Genomic DNA, 8,265 nt, shown 5'->3' with positions numbered 1-8,265 from the left:
AGGTATGATAAAAAACCACTAACTCTGCGACTTTCCCACCATTGCCACGGTTGCCACGGTTGCCACCAAGTAGGTATGATAAAAAACCACTAACTCTGCGACTTTCCCACCATTGCCACCATTGCCACGGTTGCCACGGTTGCCACGGTTGCCACCATTGCCACGGTTGCCACGGTTGCCACCAAGTAGGTATGATAAAAAACCACTAACTCTGCGACTTTTCCCACCATTTCCACCATTGCCACCATTGCCACGGTTGCCACGGTTGCCACCAAGTAGGTATGATAAAAAACCACTAACTCTGCGACTTTCCCACCATTGCCACGGTTGCCACGGTTGCCACGGTTGCCACGGTTGCCACCATTGCCACCATTGCCACCAAGTAGGTATGATAAAAAACCACTAACTCTGCGACATTCCCACCATTTCCACCATTGCCCCGGTTGCCACCATTGCCACGGTTGCCACCAAGTAGGTATGATAAAAAACCACTAACTCTGCGACTTTCCCACCATTGCCACGGTTGCCACGGTTGCCACCATTGCCACCATTGCCACGGTTGCCACCATTGCCACGATTGCCACCATTGCCACCAAGTAGGTATGATTAAAAACCACTAACTCTGCGACTTTCCCACCATTGCCACGGTTGCCACGGTTGCCACCAAGTAGGTATGATAAAAAACCACTAACTCTGCGACTTTCCCACCATTGCCACGGTTGCCACGGTTGCCACGGTTGCCACGATTGCCACGGTTGCCACCATTGCCACGATTGCCACCATTGCCACCAAGTAGGTATGATAAAAAACCACAAACTCTGCGACTTTCCCACCATTGCCACCATTGCCACGGTTGCCACGGTTGCCACGGTTGCCACCAAGTAGGTATGATAAAAAACCACTAACTCTGCGACTTTCCCACCATTGCCACCCTTGCCACGGTTGCCACGGTTGCCACGGTTGCCACGGTTGCCACGGTTGCCACGGTTGCCACGATTGCCACCAAGTAGGTATGATAAAAAACCACTAACTCTGCGACTTTCCCACCATTGCCACGGTTGCCACGGTTGCCACCAAGTAGGTATGATAAAAAACCACTAACTCTGCGACTTTCCCACCATTGCCACCATTGCCACGGTTGCCACGGTTGCCACGGTTGCCACCATTGCCACGGTTGCCACGGTTGCCACCAAGTAGGTATGATAAAAAACCACTAACTCTGCGACTTTTCCCACCATTTCCACCATTGCCACCATTGCCACGGTTGCCACGGTTGCCACCAAGTAGGTATGATAAAAAACCACTAACTCTGCGACTTTCCCACCATTGCCACGGTTGCCACGGTTGCCACGGTTGCCACGGTTGCCACCATTGCCACCATTGCCACCAAGTAGGTATGATAAAAAACCACTAACTCTGCGACATTCCCACCATTTCCACCATTGCCCCGGTTGCCACCATTGCCACGGTTGCCACCAAGTAGGTATGATAAAAAACCACTAACTCTGCGACTTTCCCACCATTGCCACGGTTGCCACGGTTGCCACCATTGCCACCATTGCCACGGTTGCCACCATTGCCACGATTGCCACCATTGCCACCAAGTAGGTATGATTAAAAACCACTAACTCTGCGACTTTCCCACCATTGCCACGGTTGCCACGGTTGCCACCAAGTAGGTATGATAAAAAACCACTAACTCTGCGACTTTCCCACCATTGCCACCATTGCCACGGTTGCCACGGTTGCCACGGTTGCCACCATTGCCACGGTTGCCACGGTTGCCACCAAGTAGGTATGATAAAAAACCACTAACTCTGCGACTTTTCCCACCATTTCCACCATTGCCACCATTGCCACGGTTGCCACGGTTGCCACCAAGTAGGTATGATAAAAAACCACTAACTCTGCGACTTTCCCACCATTGCCACCATTGCCACGGTTGCCACGGTTGCCACCATTGCCACCATTGCCACCATTGCCACCAAGTAGGTATGATAAAAAACCACTAACTCTGCGACATTCCCACCATTTCCACCATTGCCCCGGTTGCCACCATTGCCACGGTTGCCACCAAGTAGGTATGATAAAAAAACCACTAACTCTGCGACTTTCCCACCATTGCCACGGTTGCCACGGTTGCCACCATTGCCACCATTGCCACGGTTGCCACCATTGCCACGATTGCCACCATTGCCACCAAGTAGGTATGATTAAAAACCACTAACTCTGCGACTTTCCCACCATTGCCACGGTTGCCACGGTTGCCACCAAGTAGGTATGATAAAAAACCACTAACTCTGCGACTTTCCCACCATTGCCACGGTTGCCACGGTTGCCACGGTTGCCACGATTGCCACGGTTGCCACCATTGCCACGATTGCCACCATTGCCACCAAGTAGGTATGATAAAAAACCACAAACTCTGCGACTTTCCCACCATTGCCACCATTGCCACGGTTGCCACGGTTGCCACCATTGCCACCAAGTAGGTATGATAAAAAACCACTAACTCTGCGACTTTCCCACCATTGCCACCATTGCCACGGTTGCCACGGTTGCCACCATTGCCACGGTTGCCACGGTTGCCACGGTTGCCACGGTTGCCACGATTGCCACCAAGTAGGTATGATAAAAAACCACTAACTCTGCGACTTTCCCACCATTGCCACGGTTGCCACGGTTCCCACCAAGTAGGTATGATAAAAAACCACTAACTCTGCGACTTTCCCACCATTGCCACCATTGCCACGGTTGCCACGGTTGCCACGGTTGCCACCATTGCCACGGTTGCCACGGTTGCCACCAAGTAGGTATGATAAAAAACCACTAACTCTGCGACTTTTCCCACCATTTCCACCATTGCCACCATTGCCACGGTTGCCACGGTTGCCACCAAGTAGGTATGATAAAAAACCACTAACTCTGCGACTTTCCCACCATTGCCACGGTTGCCACGGTTGCCACGGTTGCCACGGTTGCCACCATTGCCACCATTGCCACCAAGTAGGTATGATAAAAAACCACTAACTCTGCGACATTCCCACCATTTCCACCATTGCCCCGGTTGCCACCATTGCCACGGTTGCCACCAAGTAGGTATGATAAAAAACCACTAACTCTGCGACTTTCCCACCATTGCCACGGTTGCCACGGTTGCCACCATTGCCACCATTGCCACGGTTGCCACCATTGCCACGATTGCCACCATTGCCACCAAGTAGGTATGATTAAAAACCACTAACTCTGCGACTTTCCCACCATTGCCACGGTTGCCACGGTTGCCACCAAGTAGGTATGATAAAAAACCACTAACTCTGCGACTTTCCCACCATTGCCACGGTTGCCACGGTTGCCACGGTTGCCACGATTGCCACGGTTGCCACCATTGCCACGATTGCCACCATTGCCACCAAGTAGGTATGATAAAAAACCACAAACTCTGCGACTTTCCCACCATTGCCACCATTGCCACGGTTGCCACGGTTGCCACCATTGCCACCAAGTAGGTATGATAAAAAACCACTAACTCTGCGACTTTCCCACCATTGCCACCATTGCCACGGTTGCCACGGTTGCCACCATTGCCACGGTTGCCACGGTTGCCACGGTTGCCACGGTTGCCACGATTGCCACCAAGTAGGTATGATAAAAAACCACTAACTCTGCGACTTTCCCACCATTGCCACGGTTGCCACGGTTCCCACCAAGTAGGTATGATAAAAAACCACTAACTCTGCGACTTTCCCACCATTGCCACCATTGCCACGGTTGCCACGGTTGCCACGGTTGCCACCATTGCCACGGTTGCCACGGTTGCCACCAAGTAGGTATGATAAAAAACCACTAACTCTGCGACTTTTCCCACCATTTCCACCATTGCCACCATTGCCACGGTTGCCACGGTTGCCACCAAGTAGGTATGATAAAAAACCACTAACTCTGCGACTTTCCCACCATTGCCACGGTTGCCACGGTTGCCACGGTTGCCACGGTTGCCACCATTGCCACCATTGCCACCAAGTAGGTATGATAAAAAACCACTAACTCTGCGACATTCCCACCATTTCCACCATTGCCCCGGTTGCCACCATTGCCACGGTTGCCACCAAGTAGGTATGATAAAAAACCACTAACTCTGCGACTTTCCCACCATTGCCACGGTTGCCACGGTTGCCACCATTGCCACCATTGCCACGGTTGCCACCATTGCCACGATTGCCACCATTGCCACCAAGTAGGTATGATTAAAAACCACTAACTCTGCGACTTTCCCACCATTGCCACGGTTGCCACGGTTGCCACCAAGTAGGTATGATAAAAAACCACTAACTCTGCGACTTTCCCACCATTGCCACGGTTGCCACGGTTGCCACGGTTGCCACGATTGCCACGGTTGCCACCATTGCCACGATTGCCACCATTGCCACCAAGTAGGTATGATAAAAAACCACAAACTCTGCGACTTTCCCACCATTGCCACCATTGCCACGGTTGCCACGGTTGCCACCATTGCCACCAAGTAGGTATGATAAAAAACCACTAACTCTGCGACTTTCCCACCATTGCCACCATTGCCACGGTTGCCACGGTTGCCACCATTGCCACGGTTGCCACGGTTGCCACGGTTGCCACGGTTGCCACGATTGCCACCAAGTAGGTATGATAAAAAACCACTAACTCTGCGACTTTCCCACCATTGCCACGGTTGCCACGGTTCCCACCAAGTAGGTATGATAAAAAACCACTAACTCTGCGACTTTCCCACCATTGCCACCATTGCCACGGTTGCCACGGTTGCCACGGTTGCCACCATTGCCACGGTTGCCACGGTTGCCACCAAGTAGGTATGATAAAAAACCACTAACTCTGCGACTTTTCCCACCATTTCCACCATTGCCACCATTGCCACGGTTGCCACGGTTGCCACCAAGTAGGTATGATAAAAAACCACTAACTCTGCGACTTTCCCACCATTGCCACGGTTGCCACGGTTGCCACGGTTGCCACGGTTGCCACCATTGCCACCATTGCCACCAAGTAGGTATGATAAAAAACCACTAACTCTGCGACATTCCCACCATTTCCACCATTGCCCCGGTTGCCACCATTGCCACGGTTGCCACCAAGTAGGTATGATAAAAAACCACTAACTCTGCGACTTTCCCACCATTGCCACGGTTGCCACGGTTGCCACCATTGCCACCATTGCCACGGTTGCCACCATTGCCACGATTGCCACCATTGCCACCAAGTAGGTATGATTAAAAACCACTAACTCTGCGACTTTCCCACCATTGCCACGGTTGCCACGGTTGCCACCAAGTAGGTATGATAAAAAACCACAAACTCTGCGACTTTCCCACCATTGCCACCATTGCCACGGTTGCCACGGTTGCCACCATTGCCACGGTTGCCACCATTGCCACGATTGCCACCATTGCCACCAAGTAGGTATGATAAAAAACCACAAACTCTGCGACTTTCCCACCATTGCCACCATTGCCACGGTTGCCACGGTTGCCACGGTTGCCACCAAGTAGGTATGATAAAAAACCACTAACTCTGCGACTTTCCCACCATTGCCACGGTTGCCACGGTTGCCACGGTTGCCACCATTGCCACGGTTGCCACGGTTGCCACGGTTGCCACGATTGCCACCAAGTAGGTATGATAAAAAACCACTAACTCTGCGACTTTCCCACCATTGCCACGGTTGCCACGGTTGCCACCAAGTAGGTATGATAAAAAACCACTAACTCTGCGACTTTCCCACCATTGCCACCATTGCCACGGTTGCCACGGTTGCCACGGTTGCCACCATTGCCACGGTTGCCACGGTTGCCACCAAGTAGGTATGATAAAAAACCACTAACTCTGCGACTTTTCCCACCATTTCCACCATTGCCACCATTGCCACGGTTGCCACGGTTGCCACCAAGTAGGTATGATAAAAAACCACTAACTCTGCGACTTTCCCACCATTGCCACGGTTGCCACGGTTGCCACGGTTGCCACGGTTGCCACCATTGCCACCATTGCCACCAAGTAGGTATGATAAAAAACCACTAACTCTGCGACATTCCCACCATTTCCACCATTGCCCCGGTTGCCACCATTGCCACGGTTGCCACCAAGTAGGTATGATAAAAAACCACTAACTCTGCGACTTTCCCACCATTGCCACGGTTGCCACGGTTGCCACCATTGCCACCATTGCCACGGTTGCCACCATTGCCACGATTGCCACCATTGCCACCAAGTAGGTATGATTAAAAACCACTAACTCTGCGACTTTCCCACCATTGCCACGGTTGCCACGGTTGCCACCAAGTAGGTATGATAAAAAACCACTAACTCTGCGACTTTCCCACCATTGCCACGGTTGCCACGGTTGCCACGGTTGCCACGATTGCCACGGTTGCCACCATTGCCACGATTGCCACCATTGCCACCAAGTAGGTATGATAAAAAACCACAAACTCTGCGACTTTCCCACCATTGCCACCATTGCCACGGTTGCCACGGTTGCCACGGTTGCCACCAAGTAGGTATGATAAAAAACCACTAACTCTGCGACTTTCCCACCATTGCCACCCTTGCCACGGTTGCCACGGTTGCCACCATTGCCACGGTTGCCACGGTTGCCACGGTTGCCACGATTGCCACCAAGTAGGTATGATAAAAAACCACTAACTCTGCGACTTTCCCACCATTGCCACGGTTGCCACGGTTGCCACCAAGTAGGTATGATAAAAAACCACTAACTCTGCGACTTTCCCACCATTGCCACCATTGCCACGGTTGCCACGGTTGCCACGGTTGCCACCATTGCCACGGTTGCCACGGTTGCCACCAAGTAGGTATGATAAAAAACCACTAACTCTGCGACTTTTCCCACCATTTCCACCATTGCCACCATTGCCACGGTTGCCACGGTTGCCACCAAGTAGGTATGATAAAAAACCACTAACTCTGCGACTTTCCCACCATTGCCACGGTTGCCACGGTTGCCACGGTTGCCACGGTTGCCACCATTGCCACCATTGCCACCAAGTAGGTATGATAAAAAACCACTAACTCTGCGACATTCCCACCATTTCCACCATTGCCCCGGTTGCCACCATTGCCACGGTTGCCACCAAGTAGGTATGATAAAAAACCACTAACTCTGCGACTTTCCCACCATTGCCACGGTTGCCACGGTTGCCACCATTGCCACCATTGCCACGGTTGCCACCATTGCCACGATTGCCACCATTGCCACCAAGTAGGTATGATTAAAAACCACTAACTCTGCGACTTTCCCACCATTGCCACGGTTGCCACGGTTGCCACCAAGTAGGTATGATAAAAAACCACTAACTCTGCGACTTTCCCACCATTGCCACGGTTGCCACGGTTGCCACGGTTGCCACGATTGCCACGGTTGCCACCATTGCCACGATTGCCACCATTGCCACCAAGTAGGTATGATAAAAAACCACAAACTCTGCGACTTTCCCACCATTGCCACCATTGCCACGGTTGCCACGGTTGCCACGGTTGCCACCAAGTAGGTATGATAAAAAACCACTAACTCTGCGACTTTCCCACCATTGCCACCCTTGCCACGGTTGCCACGGTTGCCACGGTTGCCACGGTTGCCACGGTTGCCACGGTTGCCACGATTGCCACCAAGTAGGTATGATAAAAAACCACTAACTCTGCGACTTTCCCACCATTGCCACGGTTGCCACGGTTGCCACCAAGTAGGTATGATAAAAAACCACTAACTCTGCGACTTTCCCACCATTGCCACCATTGCCACGGTTGCCACGGTTGCCACGGTTGCCACCATTGCCACGGTTGCCACGGTTGCCACCAAGTAGGTATGATAAAAAACCACTAACTCTGCGACTTTTCCCACCATTTCCACCATTGCCACCATTGCCACGGTTGCCACGGTTGCCACCAAGTAGGTATGATAAAAAACCACTAACTCTGCGACTTTCCCACCATTGCCACGGTTGCCACGGTTGCCACGGTTGCCACGGTTGCCACCATTGCCACCATTGCCACCAAGTAGGTATGATAAAAAACCACTAACTCTGCGACATTCCCACCATTTCCACCATTGCCCCGGTTGCCACCATTGCCACGGTTGCCACCAAGTAGGTATGATAAAAAACCACTAACTCTGCGACTTTCCCACCATTGCCACGGTTGCCACGGTTGCCACCATTGCCACCATTGCCACGGTTGCCACCATTGCCACGATTGCCA

Source organism: Hordeum vulgare, unplaced genomic scaffold, assembly GCF_904849725.1.
Source record: "Hordeum vulgare subsp. vulgare unplaced genomic scaffold, MorexV3_pseudomolecules_assembly, whole genome shotgun sequence".
Classification (NCBI taxonomy): Eukaryota; Viridiplantae; Streptophyta; class Magnoliopsida; order Poales; family Poaceae; genus Hordeum; species Hordeum vulgare.
Note: the sequence above shows the minus strand (reverse complement) of the source record.